Raw genomic sequence first — 22,944 nt, forward strand, 5'->3', positions numbered from 1 at the left:
TCCTTAATACTCAGATGGTAAAGAGTCTGCCTGCAATGCAGGAGACCCAGGTTCAATCCCTGGGTCAGGAAGATCACCTGCAGATGGAAATGGCAATCACTCCAGAATTCTTGCCTGGAAAATTCCATGGACAGAGGGGCCTGACGGGCTACAGTCCATGGTGTTGCAAAGAGTTGGACAGGAGTGAGCAAGTTACACACACATAATACTTTTTTGAATAAACCTAAGTTGATTTTCTAACTTTGTGTGTCTGTTTCTGCTGTGTAAATGAGTTCATTTGTATGAATTTATAAACCCGTTTTCAGTGATATGTCATGATATTTGTCTTTCTCTCTCTGACTGACTTCACTTACTATGCCGAGATGAGTGGCTGGCTTTCATCTCCGTAAGGGGCTCCAGCAGAGCCAGACTGTGGGTCATCCTCGGTGTAACAATGATGTTTCCCCAAACACAGAAAGTTCCATGGGACCCCTCCTGACAGCTGGCCCTCAGGGAAACCAGGTCCTCTACTGTGGCATAGATTCTACTGGAAAATTGATATAATACCCAATGCCCCAAATCATATGGTTGGGCTTTCCTTATTGTGGAATGAGAGTTGGCCCAGGGTGCAGGCAGTGGGAGGGTGACTAGTTCTGGGGGGCCCAGCAGGGGGGGAGTAGGGCTCGAGTAGGGCAGGAAGCGTGGGGGTGGAGTCAGGGTGGGAGCCTCCATCTGCCAGAGCTATCAAGGTGTTCCTGCAGAGCTGGACGCTCCCTGCAGGTCCTGGGTGGCATCTCCCCCGCTCCCAGCTCAGTGTCATCTCACAGGCTCCACAGGAGCTGCATCATCCAGGAAACCACACACTGACTGGCCTGTGCAGGCTGAGGGCAGTCTCCAGAAGGGCAGGTGAGGGTTGCCCCGCCCCAGGTACCAGGCCGTTTCTGTTAAATCCCCAACCGGCCCTTTGGCACTCTGGCCCGTGTGGACAGCCTGCCACCTGGGTCTCCTGATTGAGCCCACACATGTCAGGTCCCCTCTGGGGGGTGGGCTTTCTCCCCGCCTCCTAGCCTCTCCCCTCCGGGCCCTCCCTGGACCCCAGTCCTCTCCTGAGAAACCCCTCTTCCTCCCACAGCCAGGCCCTGCCCCTCTCCAGTGTCCCCTGCACGTCACCCCTCAGAGAGGCCCCTGCACCTCCAGACCGGCCCCTCTCCTGTGACACCCCGTTGGTGTTCGAATTCCCACTGGCCAGTGTGCTTTTCTGGGTGATGGCGTCCTCATTCCATCCCCTGAATGTCCAGATTGGGGGTGGGGAGCTGAGGAGAAAAGAGAGGGGGAAGTGTAGCAGAGCTCAGTGAGCTCCGCCCTTAGCAGAGCAGCCATTGCTGTGTATCATCGCTCTGCACCGTTAGGGCAGGTCCTGCTCAGCCATTGGTTGATGCCTGGGGGATGGCGCCCACTGGCAACCAACTGTCAGTGAGCTGCCATTAGAGTCCTGCTCAGTCATTGGGCAGTGCAGCAGTGAGCCCCGCCCACAAGCAACCGTCGGTTAAGGAGTGACAGTTAGAGGAGTCAGACGAGTGGCGGTCCTGAGGTAGAGGAGAGTGAGGTAAGAGGTGGATCCTGGCCTTCTCCCCGAAGCCCTCCAGCTCACCTGGCCTTGCAGGCCCCAGAGAACAGGCTGGGGATTGTGTCCTGCAGGACTCCAGAGCCCTCGCTAAGACCACCCGCTAGCCGAGGCTGAGGCCTTGAGTGCTAAACCTTGCCTCCATGCTGGTAGCAGTGGCCATCTGCCTGGGTCGCAGTCTGAGAGACCTGGTCTATCCCCCTTTGGGTGGCTGAGGGCCAGCTGGGCTGGGTGCCTGGCTGCCTCAGTGATGATAGCTGGGCAGGCTATGGGGACTGGCTCTGAGGGAGCTGTGAGCTGAGCTCTGCCTCTTCTTAGCCAGGGCCAGGACCCTGGAGGGTGACAGCTGTGCCCTGGGACCTTGCCCTTTCTTGTCAGAACAGAGAATAACATCGTTTGGTAGCAATTTACAGGAACATCATTACCAGACCATGATCTGACCTCAGGAACAAAGGATCTGACAGCAAGAAATCTTCAACAACTAACCACTCCCCTCCCTCACCTTTTGTTTTTAAAGAGGCTTGCTGAAAACTTTTAGTAACTTGGGGGTTATGGGCATGAGCTACCCCTCTGCTCGCATGGCCCTGTAACAAACCTTTCTCTGCCCCTGACTCCAATGTTTTAGTATTGTTTGGCCTTACTAAGCTTTACAGTAAGATGATGCTGTGAAAGTGCTGCACTCAATATACCAGCAAATCTGGAAAACTCAGCAGTGGCCACAGGACTGGAAAAGGTCAGTCTTCATTCCAATCCCAAAGGAAGGCAATGCCAAAGAATGTTCAAACTACTGCACAGTTGCACTCATCTCACACACTAGCAAAATTATGCTCAAAATCCTCCCAGCCAGGCTTCAACAGTACATGAACTATGAACTTCCAGATGTTCAAGCTGGTTTTAGAAAAGGCAGAGGAACCAGAGATCAAGTTGCCAACATCCTCTGGATCATAGAAAAAGCAAGAGAGTTCCAGAAAAACATCTACTTCTGCTTTACTGACTATGCCAAAGCCTTTGTGTGGATCACAACAAATTGTGGAAAATTCTTAAAGAGATGGGAATACCAGACCACCTCACCTGCCTCCTGAGAAATCTGTATGCAGATCAAGAAGAAACACAACTGGACATGGAACAACAGACTAGTTCTAAATTGGGAAAGGAGTACATCAAGGCTGTATATTGTCACTCTGCTTATTTAACTTATATGCAGAGTACATCATGAGAAATGCTTGACTGGATGAAGCACAAGCTGAAATCAAGATTGCCAGGAGAAATATCAATAACCTCAGATATGCAGATGACACCACTCTTATGGCAGAAAGTGAAGAACTAAAAAGCCTCTTGATGAAAGTGAAAGAGGAGAGTGAAAAAGCTGGCTTAAAACTCAACATTCAGAAAACTAAGATCATGGCATCTGGTCCCATCACTTTATAGCAAATAGACGGGGAAATAGTGGAAACAGTGTCAGACTTTATTTTTTTGGGCTCCAAAATCACTGCAGATGGTAACTGTAGCCATGAAATTAAAAGACGCTTGCTTCTTGGGAGAAAAGCTATGACTAACCTAGACAGCATATAAGAAGCAGAGACATTACTTTGCTGGCAAAGGTCCATCTAGTCAAAGCTATGGTTTTTTCAGTAGTCATGTATGGATGTGAGAATTGGACTATAAAGAAAGCTGAGCATCAAAGAATTGATGCTTTTGAACTATGGTGTTGGAGAAGACTCTTGAGAGTACCTTGAACAGCAAGGAGATTCAACCAGTCCATCCGAAAGGAAATCAGTCCTGAATATTCATTGGAAGGATTGATACTGAAGCTGAAACTCCAAACACTTTGGCCACCTGATGCGAAGAACTGACCCATTGGAAAAGACCCTGATGCTGGGAAAGATTGCAGGTGGGAGGAGAAGGGGACAACAGAGGATGAGATGGTTAGATGGCATCACCGACTCGATGGACGTGAGTTTGAGTAAGCTCCAGGAGTTGGTGATGAAGAGGGAAGCCTGGCGTGCTGCAGTCCATGGGGTTGCAGAGAGTCAGACACGACTGAGCAACTGAGTTGAACTGAACTGTGTTTAGGCACAGGGACTTGTGTTATTCAGTAACAGAAGGAGGGAGATGGAGGAGAGTGGGGTGGATGCTGGTGTCAGGAAAAGGCCCAGGAAGAAAGGAAAATGGACCAAAAGGGGCTCCCCAGAGGGAGGAAGGCGGGCAGTGTTGGGGGGACTGGGCCAGCAGGGCAGTGTGGGCAGCAGGGAGTGGACCTAGACTGCAGAGTTCAGTGCTGAGATGGTTACTTGACTGGGCTAAGGGATGCCCAGAAGGCTGGTAAAACTATTCTGGGTGTGTCTGTGGGGTTGTTTCCATAAGAGATTAGCATTTGAATTCAGAGACTCTGGAAAGGGTCATGGTCATCAGTGAGGGTTTTGCCCAGTCCTCTGAGGGCCTGGAGACAGCAAAAAGGCAGGGTGGGGGGAAGGAGCATTGAAGGATTAGGGGGGTGACAGGGTGGAGGATGGAGCTTGTTTTCTGAGCCTGGACTTCTGTCTCCTAAAATTGCCTTTGGTTCTGGTTCTCAGGCCTTCAGGCTCAGAATGGGACTTGTGCTGCTACTGCCCTCGTTCTCCTGCCTCCAGGTTTGGAGAGAAACCACACCACTGGCTTTCCCATGCCTCCAGCTTGCAGATGGCATGGCAGCTTCTGGGACTTCTCAGCTTCCATCATCATGTGAGCCAATCCCACCTAAAAAATCTCTTTCTAGCCATCTATGTGTAACCTACTGGTTCATTGTCTCTGGAATGTCTGACTCTTTGCGACCCCATGAACCCAGGCTCCTGTGTGTATGGAATTCTCCAGGCCAGAGTACTGGAGTGGGTTGCCATTTCCTTCTCCAGGGGATCTTCCTGACCCAGGGATTGAACCCGGGTCCGTTGCATTGCAAGCAGATTCTTTGCTGTCTGAGCTACCAGGGACGCCCTTTTTTGGAGGACATTGAGTTAATAGAGATGCTTTTTATTTTAATTTATTTCTAATTGGAGGTAATTGCTTTACAATACTGAGATGGTTTCTGCCATACATCAACATGAATCAACCCTAGGCATACACACGTCCCCTCCCTTTAACCTCCCACCTCCAATCCCATCCCATCCTGGGGTTGTCTCAGAGCACCAAGTTAGAGCTTACTGAGTCTTACAGCAAATTCCCATTGGCTGTCTATTTTACATATGGTGCTGTGTGTTTCAGTATTACTCTCTGAATTATCCCTCCCTCGCCTTCCCTCCTGGTGTCCACAAGTCTGTTCTCTGTGTGTGCATCTCCATTGTTGCCCTGCCAATAGGTTCATCAGAACCATCTTTCTAGATTCCATATATATGCATTAATTTATGATATTTCTTTTTCTCTTTCTGACTTCATTCTGTGTAATAGGCTCTAGGTTCATCTACCTCATTAGAACTGACTCCCATGTGTTCTTTTTTATGGCTGAGTAATATTCCATTGTGTATAGTACCACAACTTCTTTATCCATTCATCTGTTGATGAATATCTAGGTTGCTTCTGTGTCTTGGCTATTGTAAATAATGCTGCAATTAACATTGGGGTACATTTGTCTTTTTCAATTATGGCTTTCTCAGGGTATATGTCCAGTAGTGGGATTATTGGATCATATGATAATTTATGGGACTTCTCAGGTGGTGCTAGTGGTAAAGAACCCACCTGCCAATGCAGGAGACATAAGAGGTGCAGGTTAGATCCCTGGGTTCGAAAGATCCCCTGGAGAAGGGTCTGGCAACCCACTGCAGAATTCTTACCTGGAGAATCCCATGGACAGAGGAGCCTGGCGGGTCGTGGTCCATGGGGTCACAAAGACTCGGACACAACTGAAGTGACTTAGCATGCACGCATCATTTTATCAGAGGCTCAGTTACGTATTTGGTAATATCAGAAACAATTTTCTGAAGCAAGTGACATAGAAAATATAGCTATCAGTTATTAGTAAGGTCATAAGTAAGAATGTAAGTCAAGAACTTCCATTAGCCATAGCCCAGTATATCTCCAGGTCATCTGACTTCTTTGTAACCCCATGGACGGTAGCCTTCCAGGTTCCTCTGTCCATGGGATTTCCTAGGCAAGGATACTGGAGTGGGTTTTTACTGAGAAGTGCCATTCCTTTCTCCAGGGGATCTTCCTGGATCAGGGATTGAATCCATGTCTCCTGCTTTGACAGGCAGGTTCTTTACCACTGAGCCACCAGGCTTACATAAATCACCTTACAGATGTATCTATTTTATGCTGATAACTTAATTTTGATTGTATATTAAACCTCTACCTCCCCCCTCATGTTTTGGATGCCACAATTTACCTCTATTTATATCATGTATTCATTAACAAATTTTATAGCTATAGTTACTTTTACTACCTTTGTCCTTTAATATTTATATTAGAGTTAAATGATTAACACACAACCATATTCAGCATTCAGTTCAGTTCAGTTGCTCAGTTGCGTCCGACTCTTTGTGACCCCATGAACTGCAGCACGCCAGGCCTACCTGTCCATCAATAACTCCCAGAATTTACCCAAACTCATGCCCATTGAGTTGGTGATGCCATCCAACCATCTCATCCTCTGTCGTCCCCTTCTCCTCCTGCCCCCAATCTTCCCCAGCATCAGGGTCTTTTCAAATGAGTCAGCTCTTTGCATCAGGTGGCCAAAGTATTGGAGTTTCAGCTTCAACATCATATGCTGAATTTGACTACATGCTTATCTTTATCTACTTGCATCCTCTGTTTTCATATGAGTATCATGCCCTTTCAAGGCAACTTGAAGAACTCCTTTCAGCTTTTAGTGGTAATGAACTCCCTCTGCTTTTGTTTGTTTGGAAAAGCCTCTACCTCATTTCTGAGAGAACACTTTACCAGGTAAAGTGCCGGGGTCCTGCCCCGCTGATCCAGGGTATTCGAAGCGGGGACGGCATCGGCGACCTATTTATTTAAATATTTTATCAAAGATATAAAGAGTAATAGGATGAGGATAGCTCAGTAGGAAAATTCAGTGGAGAAAAGAGGCTGAGTAGCTTGGTTTACGTGGGAGACCAATAAAACTTCAAGACAAGAAGTTTGCACCACTTACGTAGGCCGCAGGCGTCCTTCCGTTCTCCCGAAGGAGAGGAGACACTGAGGCCTCCCTGGTCGGATCTTAGAAGCCCAGGCATAATTAGTAAGCATGGCTGGTTCCGCGCTCCAGATAGAGACTCAGCCAGAGTGAGAGAGAGAGCGACATGGGGAGACCAGTATTTCGAGAAACTGATCCTAATTCTTTATTTTCCGTGGTCTACTTTTATACACTGAGATGTTATGCAAAAGTCACGCAGGGTCAGCAGTCCTGACTTTTATCAAAGTCAGGTGCTTCATACAAATGTATACAGAGGTCTTAGGGGTGTTACATCATCTTCTGGCCAGGGGGGCCTGCTGACAATTTATGACCCTCTCCTTGTGACAGTGGTCAGTCAACCAGGACACTTATTTCTCCAGGGGTGATTATTCTTAAAACAGACACTACCCAAATAAAGTTACATTCCTATAGGGTGAGGCTATAGTGGGTTTTAGTTAAGGAAAGAATTTACTTAGCCTAAGGTCTAACGTGATTTATATCAAAGGTTAATACTTATTTCTTCTATATATTCATTAATGTGTGTAAGGGCAGGTGCCAGGGACCAGCCCCAGCTGATCCAGGGTATTCGAAGGAGAGACGGCCTAGGTGACTATTTATATGCTAATTAGAGATATAAAGAATAATAGAATGAGGATATCTCAGTAGGGAAATTCAGTGGAGAAAAGAGGCTGAGTAGCTTGGTTTATGCGGGAGACCAATAAAACTTCAAGACAAGAAGTTTGCACCACTTACGTAGGCCGCAGGCGCCCTCTCGAATAGCGGAAGGTGCCTCACCCTAGACACCTTCTCGAGTGGGTCTTAGAAGCCCAGGCATAATTAGTAAGCATGGTGGGTTCCGCGCTCCAGATGGAGACTTCAGCCAGAATGTGAAAAGAATGACATGGGGAGACCAAGCGCTGGTGAGCAAGGCCCGTAGCTTTATTTTCAACAGGGGCTTATATACCCTAAGTTACACATAGAGGATTATAGGGGATGCAAAGTCAGCAGTCTTTGATTCTTATCAAAAACCAGGGTTTCTTTCCTGCAAATTTATCGTATACAAATGGTTTAGGTGATTTACATCATCTTCTGGCCAGAAGGCCTACTAACATTTTATGACTCTTGACAAGGACTTATCAACAAAGACTTATTTTCTCTAAGAGTAATTATTTTAAGGTTGGCGCCATCTTCCAAAGATAAAATTGCATTCCTATAGGGTGGATGTGTAATGGGTTTACAACAAAGGAAAGAATTTATTACCTTAAGGGTCTAAAGTTACTAACACCAAGGCCACTACTTATTTTTTCTACATACCAACTATTAATTAATACATCTTCAAGGATACAATTCAGGGGATGTGAAAACTTGGCAACAAACATTGACTCATCAATGAAATCCTTTACTAGTCTTATTCTGACAGTTTCTAACTCTCTGAGAGGCTCTAAGCTATTTGAATATCTTAAGCTTCTCATGCCTCTGGAGGCTGGGAGACTGTAAACAATCATATGCATAGCTGCAGGAGTCCAGGTAAACTTGTCAGGCGAGTTAGAGAGCCATCTGAGGGGTTTGGATTTAAACACTCCTAATTGCCCAGGAACTTTATTAATTGGAGCTGAACTCTTTGACAGAGAGAGCGAGATGGTGGTAGGGGACAGCCCCCAGTAAAGTCAGAGGTGAGAGCACAAAGCAGTAAAGTAGGCAGACTCTGGTTTTTTGGGGGAAGATACTCGAGAATATCCGGGGAGACTCCTGAGGCTCGATCCCGCCTTTGCGTATGCCGAGCCTCCTTCCTCATGACCTTTGTCACGAGCGGAATGTCTCTCGCCGGCTCCCGGCAGGCAGGGGAGGCAGGCAGGGGATATGGAGACTTAGCAACAAACATTGGCTCAACAAACGAAAAAACCCTTCACCAATACAATTTCTAATCAGCCCATTATACTTAAACTAGTAGTTTTCTAACTTTTCTAAGGAACCTGTTTTTAGAAGGTTTAAAGCATCTCGTGCCTCTCACGGTTGGGAGGCTGTGAGCGATCATATGTGGCTGGACAAGCCTGTCAGGCAGGCCAGAGAACCTTCAGAGGAGTTTGTAGGTTAAAACACTCTTGTCACACCCGGGAGTTTTTATTAACTGGAGCTCTAAGTTAACTCCTTCTCCGAAAGAGGTGGTGGGGGACAGCCCCCTGTAAAGTCAGAGGTGTAGGTGAGAGCACAAAGTAGTAAAGTAGGCAGGCTCTGGTTATGGGGGTAGATGCTCGAGGATTTCCAGGGGGACTCCTGAGGCTCGATCCCGCCTTTGCGTATGTCGAGCCTCCTTCCTCATGACCTTTGCCACGGGTGGAGTACCTCACTCTGGCCCCCAACAGTAAAGTATTCTTTGTTGGCAGTATTTCTTCTTTTAGAATGTTTATTAATATTATATCATCCCACTCTCTTGGCCTGAAAACTTCCTGCTGAGAACTCTGCTAATAGCGTTCTAGGGGTTCCCTTGTATGAGATAGACTTTTTTTTCTGTGTTGTTGCTTTAAAAGTCTATCTTTTATTTTAGACAGTATTGTTAAAAAATAGGGACAAGATTGTTGTGTATTGAAATTTTCAGATGACCTATTAGCTCTGTAAACTCAGATATCAAAATTTCTCCCCAGACTTGGCAAGTTTTCAGCCATTATTTCTTTAAATATACTTTCTGACCTCTTGTCTCTCTCTTCTTCTGAGACTCTGATACTTCTTAGATTGTTCACAGGATTCACAGGATTTTTTTTTTCACTCTTCATTCTTTTATCTTTCTTCTCCTTTGGTTGAATAATTTCAAGGTCCTATCTACTACTTCACGAGTTCTTTCTCTCGATCCATTGTGCTGTTGATGTTGTCCATTGCATTTTTAATTTCATCCATTGTATTCTTCAGCCTGAGAATGTCTACATAATTCTTTTTTAAAATGATTTCTTTCTTCCTGCAGAACTTCTCATTTGTTCATGTATTGTTTGCTGAATTTTAGTGATTATCCTCTGGTTTTTAGCTCACTGAGATTCCTTAAAAGTTATTTTGAATTATTTATTGGGTAAATTGCAGATTTCCATTTCTTTGCGGTCAGTTATTAGACAGTTACTGTGTTCCACTGAGGGTGTCATGTTTCCTTAAATTTTATTTCTTTAAAGATTTTTTTACGGAAGTGTAGTTGACATACAATATTGGTTTGGGGTGTACAGCATAGTGAGTCAACATTTTTATATATTATGAATTGATCACAATGATAAGTCCAGGAGCCTTTTGTCGTCATTAAAAGTTACGGCAATTTTATGGACTGTATTCCCTATGCTGTATACTACCTCCCTGTGACTTATTTATTTTATATCTTGATCTTGATATTTCATATTCCTTGAAGCCTTGTGTTGCTGTCTTCACATCTGAAGAGAAGTGACCTATTCCAGCCCTTATTGGCTGACTTCAGGAGAGAAACACCCTCTGTGGGCTGTGCTAGGAATTCTCACATCGTTACTGTGGGGATGCCTGCCCCACACATCTTGTGGCAAACGCTGAAGCTCAGGTGCCCTCTCTGGATCCTGCAGAGCCTGGCTGACAGTATCCCTTTGCTTTCCCTAGGGCCCTGCTCGGTGGTCCATTCTGTGGTTTCTCCTAGGCCTGCCGACCCAGTTTTCTGCTCAGGCTCCCTGACTGCCTGAGTGCATTCTCATGGCTGTGAGCGCATCCACAGGGAAGGGTGCGGGGGGAGGCATCAGGTGGGTGCTTACCATGCAGGCTTTTCAGACCAGGAAGGTCTAGTTTAGTCCTGAATTGTCCCCTTGGGGGAGGGGCAACATGGAAAACTCAGGCTGTTTCTCTCACCCTGCTGAATGCAGCCAGTATCTGATTGTTTTCGTCCAGCCTTGTGCTGGCACCCACTCCTGGACTCTGGGCTTCCCACAAAGGCTGTCTCGTCTGTGGGTGGCCGTCCAAATTGGTTTTCTTTGGGGGAAGGTAGTAGAAATCTCCTGTTCCACCATTTTGATGTTGCTCCTCTTCCTTGTGATAGTTTTTGATGAAAATTAGACTTTTGAGTGCAATAATGTGGTAACTCTGGAAATAAGTTTCCCCCTCTTCCCCAGGGTTTGCTGTTTGTGAAAGTTACTGATACTATTTTTGTGCTTCTAATTGTTGTGGGCAGTCTCCGAGCTGAGGACCAGCCTGAGATGTAAACTTAAGATCTCACATCTTTTCTCAATCTTTCTTTTGGCTTGTGTGGTTACTTCCTATTTTCCCCTTATATACACTTGTTTTTGAGTTACTGTCCAGTGTCCTTCATGCAAAACAGGCCTAGTGCTAAAGAAATCTCTTATTTTGCCAGCCACAGGATTCTTGGTTGACTATTTTTTCCTTCAGTGCTTTGAATAAGTCAACCCACTGTCTCCTGGTCTCCCAAGCTTTCTAATGATGAACTTGCTGATGACCTTATTGAGGTAAATATGATGAGGGTGGTCTTCTTTTCAGGAAGGCCACTAACAAGAGTCAGCAGAACTCCTTCAGCCTCCAGAGACTTTTCTTGCAAAGTCCAGAGCATCAGGGTCTTGAAAGCTCCTCCAGGTGTTTGACACTGAATAAATGTTACTCCTTGTCACGGAGTATGTAAGTGGACAAGACATGATTGACTGTTTACTGCATGGTGGCCACCGGGTAGATGAGGCGGCCAAAGCCTGTCCCAGGAGCTGGTGCCTGCTGGGCAGTGCTGCCACCAGAAGGTGTCGCCTGCAGAAGAGACCTGACGCCAGAGACCCTACTTCTTGATGCTGAGCTGAGTATAAGAATCACAGACTTTCCCACTCAGCACCTTCTGTGATGGCCACTCACCTAGACGCGTGGAGCCTGGGAGTGGTTCTGTACTCATGGGGCCTGGGTCCCTGCCCTTCATGGGACTGGACTTCTGGGAGCTGCAGCAGCGGATCCTGCGTGGGCAACACCATGTTCCCACTTTATCCCTCTCTTGAGATAGAAAAATCTCTCTGAAACAATGATAATAATTGACCCCAACAATGAAGGGGTCACTTGAAGTGACCCATGAGGCATCCGTGAGTGAACATGGACCAGGAGGAGCCACTCAGGCCATCCAGTGAGCTGCCGTGTGACGAGGACTCCCGGGGTGACAGGTGATGACCATGGGCTTGGGGTGGGGCCATACAAGGGACTCTGCATGTGTCCTGCATGCAGGATATACAGGGGGATAGGAGCCCCGGTGGGGGTCATCCTGTCACCCTGAGGCCCTCCCCTTCTGCTGACCTCAGCACAGGTTGAGCCTCTTGGGCCCTGAGGTGGGTGCCCAGGATGAACCGCTTATCCCCGCGCAGTTTTGTGAGGGGGAAGGGGACCAACCTGGGGGGTCAGAGGCCCACACCCCCAGCCCTGGTGAGAACCTGGGGCTCCTCCTCTACCAGCAGGCCTGGGGCCCCAGAGGAACCGGCTGCCCTGGGTGTGTCGCCCTCCAGAAGCTCCCCCAATGTTGGGCAGCCCAAGTGTCCCAGCACCGCTCCAGCCACAGCCAGAGACAGTAGGGGTGGCTGGGAGATTCTAGAACTGTACTTTAAAGCACTTATGTTGTAGACTGCCCAGCCATAATCCTCATCACAAAGTGAGCCCAAGGTAATTCCCCATGGCCAGCGAGGGAGGAAGGTCAGGCCACACCCCCTGCATTGAAGTGGAGGGCAGGAAGATGCTGAACCCTGGGCCCCTGGAGGCCAGGGCTGGGTGCACCCTGGGGGCGGTGTAGGCAGTGCCCGCTGTGTGTACCCTGATGCCTGGGGAGAGAGAACACGGTCCAGGAGAACACGGGGGTGTTCTCTGCCCCAGATTCAAATCAGGAGGATGTCCCACACCACCACGGCCTTCAGAAGCATCGTATTCAAAATACCTGGCCAGCTCGGACGTCGGCCTGGCACTGCCTGGGGACAAGAGGAAAGGCCACCCTGATGCAAGCCCACCCCTTGGTCCCATCTGGGTGGGGGCTGGACTGTGGGAGGCTGGACGGCCTTTCCTGCAGCACTTCTCCCCTCCCCACCTCTTCCCTGTCCTTTCTTCCAAGTGAGTAGAGGAGGGGACGGTCCTTCTAAAGCACCGGAAATAAACATGATGCCCCGGGAAGCTGTATCACAGACACTCTGTTTTGCGTCCCCCGTGCCTGGAACTGCGGCCGTGCATGCTCCAGTTAGAGACGCGTGTAGGCATGTGGTCCTTGGAGTTAATCAGAGCAACTAAACAGAAAAACGATCTAAGAAAATTATCACAGTGACTCCCGACACTGCCAGTGTGGTCGTGAAGGGGAAAGACTTGAGCCGCACTGCAGGACCGGAATATGGAAAGTGTGTGCTAGCTTCCTGCACTTGTGTTCCAGAACACTTCAGAAGGACCGAGGGGATCTCCGAGGCCCTTACTAGGAGAACAGAGTCTGTGAACCAGGCGGCATGGGCAGGCAGAGAAGGCGGCGTGGGCATGGCCGTCCCTGCGCAGCTGTCTCCTGACTGTCGCTCAGGGGGCCTTTCCATGGCGAGTTCCCCTGTTTACAATGGGCGGTGGAGCAGCCCCATCCTGGGGATGCTCCTGTGAGCCACACGTCCCAGGGGGAGGAGTCAGGAGGAGACACAGCAACCTAGAAGGGCGAGGGCCAAGAAAAAGGGCCTTTAAAATACTAAGTTCCAGAGTCCCGGGAACCAGGTGTTTCCACTTTAGGTGGTGAGGCTGTGTGTCTGTGTCCGGGGCTTCCCCCTGGAAGCCCTGGGCGGCTGCATGTGGCCCGGGGGCCCTGTGTGCTCGGCTGTCACCATGCAGTGACGCTGCCCATGGGTCCACGCCAGACCAGTTGGAGAGGACTGTCCTCCAGGCCCAGAGAGCAGGCTGGGAAGCAAGAGGTCTGGGACGGGGTAGGGGCCCTGCTGTAACCTTTTATCTTCCCAGTTCTGGCTTTCTTTGCGCCAAGCAGCCCAGTGTGCGGTTAACCAGTGCTGCACTCCTTGAAGTCTGTCCGCAGCTCTCATCCCCTCCCTGTGAGTCCCAGTTCCTCACGGGGGTTTTGGGGTCCTCTGTGGCCGCCCCCTGCAGGCCCACCGTGCAGGTCCCAGTCCAGCTGGGAAGATGAAACGGACCCAGTGACAGTGCAGTCACCCATCCAGGGACCGAGGAGGACACACAGTACATGCTCCCTGCAGGGGTGGGGTCAGGGCAGCTGCTTGAAGGAAGTGGGTCCCCATGTACGGGTTTGACCACAGGGACTGGAGAATAGGCATCCGGGCAGGACGAAGCTGGAGTGTCCGGCGCACACAGGACTGAGGCTGGGGAGTGGGCGCTGGGCTGGCCCCCTCTCTTCCAGGACCACCCCGGCTGGTGCTTTGTGTTCTGTGTCTCCAAACTGAAACACCCCTCAGTTCAGGGCTGGAAGGCAGTCGGCTCCCATGACAGACACTGGGCTCAAGAGACTGGCTGCTCCTCTATGAGCCTTGGGCCGGGCTGGCTGGGCCATGGCTGCCTCAGGTCAACCTCATTGTTGACTGAGGGAGCAGAGAAGCCAGGAGCAGGGAATGAACACAGGCGCCTTCCACTGGACAGGACGCCTCCGGCTGCCGAGGCCCATGAGCTCTGTGGGGGCTGAGGGAAGCCTCCAGGTTCCAGCTTCAGTAAGGCAACCCCGCCAGTAATCTGCAAGCAAAACTCATGAAAGGCACCCGGCAGCCCATGATTTTCAACTGATTCCTGAATTAGGGTTCACTTCATGCAACTTTCTCTCTCATAAAACATGACCTGTAGGTACAGAGTGAGGCGGTTGTGAAGGAACATTGGAAGCGATGGGGCCAAGGCGTCCAGGCGGCTCCAGCAGTCTCGTGCACTTCCCAGAGTTCAGGCCGACCTTTAGCAGGTCATGTGCCCTCCCAGGACTACAGAGCTCCCACCTCCTAGCGAGGCTGGTTGTGCGACCAAGCTCTCCCTCCAGACAGGAAGGGAGTGGTTTGCACAAGCCCTAGAATCCGCCCTAGGAGAGAGAAGCAGATCCTCCTCCTTCTCTCTCTGTCCTGCGCGTGGGGACGAGGCACCTCCTTTGGAGGAAAGGGTGTCAGGGACAGGAGCCTCCTGGACCTGCCCTGGACTGTCCGCCTCCGGACCCAGCGTGAGGGGTGCCAACTTCCATCTGCCTCTCAGCTGTGGGGCCTTGGTTCCAGCCGCGGAGCCTTGTCCTAAGCAGGATGGCAGTGCCAGGGGATATTTCCCATGGGTCCCTTGGGTCCGGCCACTCCCAGGAGGCAACTGCATGACGTTTCCAGCCCCCGCTTGCGTGGGCGACAGCCGAGTTCAGCTCCAGCCCACTACCCCTCCAGGAGGCAGTTTCCGGACAGGCAGCTGGCAGTCCAGGGCCGCGACCTCTCAGCTCCACCCAGAGCCACCTGGGGGTGACGTGGACCCGGATCTGCAGCCTGGGCTCCCTACATCCTCGGCTTGTTCCCTGATACTGGCGGCCCTGGCAGTTATTTACCCCAGTCATCCTCACCGGGAGCGCCAGCCCCAACCTACACCAGTTCTTCCTTCTTTCCACTCGCCTGGAGCTGCTTTCCCGAGTGGAGGGCATTCCCTACACAGAGCAGGCAGGAACCAAGGGGGCAACTGAGCCTTCACACCTGGACCCACCGTACAAACTGTGTGTGCACTCAACTCCCAGGAAGGGCAGGACTTTGGAGGGAGTGGGGTGCCACCCTCCTTTTATCCTTGTTTGGACCAAAAGATAAGGGCCCGAATTAGCATGGCAGGTGCCGGAGGGGAGGGCGGGGCAAACAGCCCCTCCGCCCCTCCCCGGGAGGCCGTGCCCACCCAGAACCCCGCTCCGGGGCGCCCCGTCCAAGCCCCGACCGTCCTCTGGTGCGCGCGTGCCGAGTAAGCGCTGCAGACACGTCCCTTGTGCTGCGGGCCCCCTCCCCTGTGGCGGGGCGCTGAAGAGCACGGCGAGGGAGGGTCGCTGCTCACCAGGGCCCTCCCTCTGCCCAGCGAGCGCGGCCCCGGGGGGAGTGTGTGTGTGTGTGGCGGGGGGGGGGGGGGGGGCGGGGTGGGGCGGGGGGGGGGCGGGGGGGCGGGGGGCGGGGAGGAGGGGGGGGCGCCGGCTCCTCCTGGGGGTGCGGGTCTGTGTGGGTCCGTATGGACCCGCCGCGGTGGGACTCAGCCTCCTAACCGCCACTCTCCCCCACCCCACAACATCAGCTTGGCTTCTGATGTTTTCATCTCCCTCGCTGAGCTGCTTGCTTCAGGGTTAAATTCATTTTATTGCCTGTCTATTTGTAAAGCCTGACAAGGCCCCTGTAATAGATAGATCAGAGGGCTGCGCTCAGAGGTCAAAGGTACTCACATGTTGGGAAGGGGATCAAAACAGAAGGAGGGCTGCCAAGCACAGCCAGGGCTCCCTGTTTGCTGTGCAGACTTACTAACTACCAGAATTTCCTCATCTGTCTCTGGTGGGCGGCTCTGCTGGTTTCACTGTATCCAATTCAACAAGAGCCTAGCCAGATGATTTCCCCTGAACTTCCACAGAAGGAAGTATCCGTTCTTGGTCTGAGTGGCTGTTGAATCCTGGGCAATTTTGAATGGCCCCATGAGAAGAGCATGCCTAGAAGGGAATCCCTCTCAAGCTACCAACAGTATTTTTCACAGAAATAGAACAACTAATTTCACAATTTGTATGGAAACACAAAAGACCCCAAATAGCCAAAGCAATTTTAAGAAAGAAGAATGGAACTGGAGGAATCAATCTTCCTGACTTCAGACTATGCTACAAAGCTACAGTCATCAAGACAGTATGGTACTGGCACAAAGACAGAAATACAGATCACTCGAACAAAATAGACAGTCCAGAGATAAATCCATGGATTTATGGACACCTTATCTTAGACAATGGAGAGAAGACAAAGGTCTGTACAGTCAAAGTTATGGTTTTTCCAGTAGTCATGCATGGATATGAGAGTTGAAACATAAAGAAAGCTGAGCATCGAAGAATTGATGCTTTTGAACCGTGGTATTGGACAAGACTCTTGAGAGTCCTTTGGGGTGCAAGAAGATCCAGCCAGTCCATCCTAAAGGAAATCAATCCTGACTATTCATTGGAAGGACTGATGCTGAAACTGAAGCTCCAAAGCTTTGGCCACCTGATGTGAAGAGCCAACTCATTAGAAAAGACCCTGATGCTGGGAGAGACTGAAGGCAGGAGGAGATGGGGACGACAGAGGACCAGATGGTTGGGTGGCATCACTGACTAAATGGATGTGAGTTTTCAAAAACTCCAGGAGATGGTGAAGGACAGGGAAGCCTGGAATGCTGCAGTCCATGGGGTTGCAGAGAGTCAGACACAACTGAGAGACTGAAAAACAACGTGTAAAAGAATGAAACTAGAACACTTTCTAACACCATACACAGAAATAAACTCAAAATGGATTAAAGACTTAAGTGGAAGACCAGAAACTATAAAACTCTTAGAGGAAAACATTGGCAGAACCCTTTCCAACACAAATAACAGCAAGATCCTCTATGACCCACCTCCCAGAGTAAGGGAAATGAATAAAAAAATAAACAAATGGTGCCTAATTAAATTTAAGAGCTTTTGTAAAACAAAGGAAATTGTAAATAAGATGAAAAGACAGCCCTCAGAATGGGAGAAAATAATAGCAAACAAAACAACTGACAAAGAATTAATCTCCAAAATATAGAAGTGGTTCAGGCAGCTCAATACTATAAAAGTGGACAACCCAATCAAAACTTGAGCAAAAGGCCTAGACAGACATTTCTCCAAAGAAGACATATAGATGGCTAATAAACACATGAAAAGATGCTCAGCTTCACTCATTATTAGAGACATGCAAATCAAAACCACAATGTAGTAACATCTCACACCAGTCAGAATGGCCATCATCAAAAAGTCTACAAACAATAATTGCTGGAGAGAGTGTGGAGAAAAGGGAATCCTTTTACACTGTTGGTGGAAATGCAAACTGGTACAGGCACTATGGAGAACAGTGTGCAGCTTCCTTAAAAAACTGGGAATAGAAATGCCATATGACCCAGCAATCCCACTGCTGGACATACACCCTGAGGAAACCAGAAATGAAAGAGACATAGGTACCCAAGTTTCACTGCAGTACTATTCACAACAGCTAGGACACGGAAGCAAGCTAGATGTCCACTGACAGATGAATGGATAAAGAAGTTGTGGTATACATGCACAATGGAATATTACTCAGCTATAAAAAGGAACACATTTGAGTCAGTTCTAATGAGGTGGATGAACCTAGCACCTGTTATACAGAGTGAAGTAAGTCAGAAAGAGAAAGGCAAATACTATATATTTATGCATGTATATGGAATTTAGAAAGACGGTACCAAGATCCTACATGCAAGGCAGCAAAGGAGACGCAGATATAAAGAACAGACTTTTAGACTATGTGGGAGAAGGCAAGAGTGGGATGATTTGAGAGAATAGCATTGAAACATGTATATTTCCATATGCAAAGTAGATGACCAGTACAAATTCAGTACATGAAGCAGGGCACCCAAAGCTGGTGATCTGCAACAACCCAGAGGGAAGGGGTGGGGAGGGAGATGGGAAGGGGGTTCAGGATTGGGGGGGCATAAGTATACCTGTGGCTGATTCATGTTGATATATGGCAAAACCCATCACAATATTGTAAAGTAATTATCCTCTAATTAAAATAAATTAATTGGGAAAAAAGAAGAATACGGAAGTGGGTAGCCATACCCTTCTCCAGGGGTTCTTCCTGACCCAGGGGTTGAACCCAGGTTTTCCACTTTGCAGGCTGATCCTTTGCCACTGGAGCCTCCAGGGACGCCCTAAAGGCACTTCCATAGTGGTCCTGGTAGTGGCTGTTACCAGTTAGAGCCCACCAGCGCCACGGGAGGATCCCCTTTCCCTAGCCCCACTCTAGCATTTCTTGTCTGCACATTTTTTGGTGATGGCCTCTGCTGACATTCCTGAGGTGATACCTCATTGTCAATTTGATGTCTTTGCCTCTACTAATTCCCCATATTGTGCGAATTTTCATGAGTTTTTTTTCTTTGAACATTGTAAATTGCGTTTACCTACTGATATTTTCTTCTGATAGTTTGCACTTTTTTTCATCTTTGTGTGATTAGTTCCTCCTGAGTGTTTTTGAGGGTACCTATCATCACAGTCCACAGTCGTGCATATTGTGTGTTAGTTGCTCAGTCGTGTCCGACTCTTTGTGACCCCATGTATGGGGGTCCTCCAGGCTCCTCCATCCATGGGATTTTGCAGGCAAGAATACTGGAGTGGGTTGCTATTTCCTCCTCCAGGGGATCTTCCTGACCCAGGGATTGAACCTGGGTCTCCTGCATTGCTGGCAGAGTCTTTACTGTCTGAGTCACCAGGGAAGATTATTAAGTGCCCATAAACAATTATTAAGTGATTATTAAGTGCCCATAAACCATGATTTTCATTTTGCTGTTGCTGTTGTGGGGAATGGCCACAAGGTGGAAGGATTTCCTCTGAGCTGCTCTGGTTATCCTGGAACGAGAACTTTATTGGAAGTCTTGTTTTGGGGTTGTAAATAAGAGTGTAATTTGACAGAATAAACATCAAAAAACTTGTCTCATTTTTTTAAATTAAATTAACTTGTATTTCTTATTGTAGTAACGTTTTCTACAAGGTGGGTGATGTGGGCTGAAGGTGTACAAAATGTTTTTCACCTATACATATTCATGTATCTGTTCAGCTTTGGATTGCCTTCCTATATAGTTTATTACAGACTGTTGATAGACTCCCTCGGTGTTCATAAGCTTTTGGTGGCACCAGACACGTGGGTCCTAGTGTGGTCAGGCCTCAGGCGGGAAGGCTGGATTCCATTGCCTCACCATCCTCTCTTAGGGCCCTTGGCATCGTCTGCATAGAAGGAGGTGGGTTGGCCTGAACCCACCTTTCCTCTCTGCACGCTTCTGCTTTCTCTCCCAGAAATGGAGCTGTGCCAGAGCAACCAGGCCAAGAGCATCCTCCCAGGACAACCGAGAAGTGTGAGCAGGTGCTGGGGCTCCTCAGAAGCCGTGACCTGTGACTGCAGTGCTGGGGTCTTTCTGAGTGCCGTGGCTCCCATTCCCTGCTCAACGGAGTTGTCGTCAAGCTTGGTGGTGGGAGCAGCCTGGGTATTGAGATTTCATGGGTAGAAACCATTCATTTCTTTCCTGAGAGAAGAAGGTCCTCTTCTACTTTGTTTGGGAGACTCTCTTTTAAATAAAGAAAAATGACAAGCTTTAATTACATAGTAAGGATTACATTGTGTACACGTATACAATAATCATAAAGATCAAGAAACAGAACATGATGAGCGGACACCCAGGAGCGCCCTTCTCTGGTCACAGCCTCCCCCCCCCCCCAGGTTACTGTCATCTGACTCTGAGCCCGTGGTCTTGTCCGTGTCGCTTCCCCCTGGCAGGCAGCCCAGCCTCGCCTCGCCCCAGCTCTGTGCGTGGTGTGCTGTGCATGCTGGCTGTGCCCTGGTGTCTCAGCGATGTGTCCATGATTGGTTTCGGGTCTAGCTCCTGAGGGTGCAGAGTCCATGCCTGTGTATCCTGGCGCAGTGTTCGTGGGCTTATGTTCAAGTCGGAGCATCATTGTGGGGCCATGTGCGCTTGGACCCTGTGGTCTGAGGTAGGACAGTTTCAGAAGGGGTTGCACCCCTGCAGGAACCAGGCTTCTCATTGCTCCATGTCCTGCTGGTATTTGATACTGTGACTTTCCTGTCTGCCAGTCTGCCAAGTGTATGCATAGCTTATTCTTATGGTTTCAATCCCTAGATTATTAGGACAGCTGTACATCTTATTTCATTCGTGAATTATTTTCTGTTTTTAAGTTTTAAAAATTTGTGATCACATACGCATAACATCTGCCATCTTAATCCCTGTTGAAGTGCGCATTTCAGGGTCCATCACACTGTTTTTTCCATTTTTTCCCTCATATAGGTTATTACATTTTGTTTAGTAGAGTTCCCTCTTCTACTCAGTTGGTCCTTTTTCATTATCAACTTGATATATATTATTAGTTTGTTTATTTTCATCCCAAACTCTTTTAATTTATCCCTCCCTTCTGACTTCCTTTGATAATCATAGCTTGGTTCTCTCCGTCTGTGAGTCTGTCTCTGTTTTGGTCACCAGCTCATTGGGATGAATTTATAGGTCCCACCTGAATGTGCTCCCGCAGGATATCTGTCTTTTTCTCCCTGATTTACCCCATTAGGATGATAATTTCTTGGTACATCCTTCTGCTGCCAGTATGAGTAGTTGGTTCTGTTTTATGGCTGGGTAGTATTCCAGTGTATAGATGTACCACATAGTCTTCATTTTTCTGTCAGTGGTGAATTCTGTGTCTTGGCTACTGTAATAGTGCTACCCTGAAAATCAAAGTGCATGTGTCATTTTGAATGGTGATTTTCTCTGGACCTAAGCCCAGGAATGGGATTGCGGGATCATGTGATACCTCTGTGTTTAGTGTTTCAAGGACCCTCTGTGCTGTTTTCCATCGTGGTTTCACCATTTACATTCCCACCAAGCTTGTAGGAAGATCCCCCTTTCTGTACATCCTCTGCAGTATTTACTCTTTGTAGCTCTTTTCAGTGATGGCCATTGTGACCAGTGTGAGGTGGTGCCTCGTTGAGGTTTTGATTGGCGTTGATTTAATAATCATTGATGTGGAGCGTCTTTCCCTGTGCTTTTCGTACTTTACACTTTGTGATTACAAGTTACCTCTTGAAAGTTGGCCCTGTTTGGAATTCTTTTCCAATGATTCCAGGACATTTCTTGAGGGCAGGTATCATTTACAGCCTTGTTGGCCTTGTGACTGTTAAGAGCCCTTCAGTCCCTGCTTCAAAGTGTATATATTGATCTGAACCAGCTCATTACTCCCTGTCCCTCTGCCTTTCTTTTTTGGTATCCATGAGTTTCTTTTCTAAGTCTGTGAGGCTGTTTCTCTTTTGTAAAGAAGTTAATATGTATCTATGTTTAGTCTCCACTGTAAGTGATGACCTATGATACTTGTCAATCTTTCTCACTTACCTCACTTAGTACCATCATCTCCAGTTTCTTCCCTGTAACTGGAAATGACATTATTTCACCCTTCTTTGTGTCTGGATAATATTGCATTGTGCATATGTACCCCATTTTTTCTGTATCCATCCATCTGTCCTCATATACTTAGGTTGCTTCTGTGTCTTGGTTATTGTACCTAGTGCTGCCATGATCTTGGGTGCAGGTGGCTTTTTAAATTTTGGTTTTCTCTGGATCTACGCCTAGGTATGAAATTGCTGGTCACTTGGTTCTTTTATGTTTAGTTTTTAAAGAACCTCCATAATGTTCTCCCTAGTGGGTGTACTGATTTATATTCCTGCCAACACTGTAGGCAATGGCACCCCACTCCAGTACTCTTGCCTGGAAAATCCCATGGACAGAGGAGCCTGGTAGGCTGCAGTCCATGGGGTCGCTAAGAGTCAGATATGACTGAGAGACTTTACTTTCACTTTTCACTTTCCTGCATTGGAGAAGGAAATGGCAGCCCACTCCCGTGTTCTTGCCTGGAGAATCCCAGGGACGGGGGAGCCTGGTGGGCTGCCGTCTCTGGGGGTGCACAGAGTCGGACACGACTGAAGCAACTTAGCAGCAGCAGCAGCAACACTGTAGGAGGGTTCCCTTCTTTCCACACCTTCTGCAGGATTTATTTCGGTTTTCGATATGGCTGTTCTGGTCAATGTGAGGTGATACCCCGTTGTACATTTGGTTTCCCTTTCTCTGAGAACTAGTGATGCTCAGCATCTTTTCTTGTGTTATGGCCATCTCTATGGCATCTTTGGAGAAATGTGCAGTTAGATCATTGGCTAATTTTGTATTGGATTTTTTTTTATATTGAGCTGTACAAGTTGTTTTTTATGTGTTGGGCATGAATTCTTTGTGGGTATCTTCATTTGCAAGATTTTTCCCCATTCTGATGGTTGTCTTTTTCTTTCACTGATGGTTTCCTTTGCTGTATGAATACTTTTTTAAAAAACTTTTATTTGGTCCCATTTGTTTATTTTTGTTGTATTTTTCATGATTCTATGAGGTGGATCAAAAAAGAACGTGCTGCATTTTATGTCAAAGCATGTTCTCGTTTCCTTAAGAGTTTCACAGTACCTGT

General features: G+C 48.3%; 1 long non-coding RNA gene across 1 annotated transcript; it reads left to right on the forward strand.

Moving 5' to 3' along the window:
• The first annotated feature begins 1,005 nt into the window (after positions 1-1,005).
• Positions 1,006-12,872, forward strand: LOC112442744 (uncharacterized). The gene is made up of 3 exons (XR_003031042.2): positions 1,006-1,585; positions 4,177-4,324; positions 11,232-12,872. It is a non-coding gene; the product is annotated as an uncharacterized lncRNA (long non-coding RNA).
• Positions 12,873-22,944: the final 10,072 nt, after the last annotated feature.

The sequence above is a fragment of the Bos taurus genome, chromosome 19, assembly GCF_002263795.3.
Source record: "Bos taurus isolate L1 Dominette 01449 registration number 42190680 breed Hereford chromosome 19, ARS-UCD2.0, whole genome shotgun sequence".
In the NCBI taxonomy this organism is placed as follows: domain Eukaryota; kingdom Metazoa; phylum Chordata; class Mammalia; order Artiodactyla; family Bovidae; genus Bos; species Bos taurus.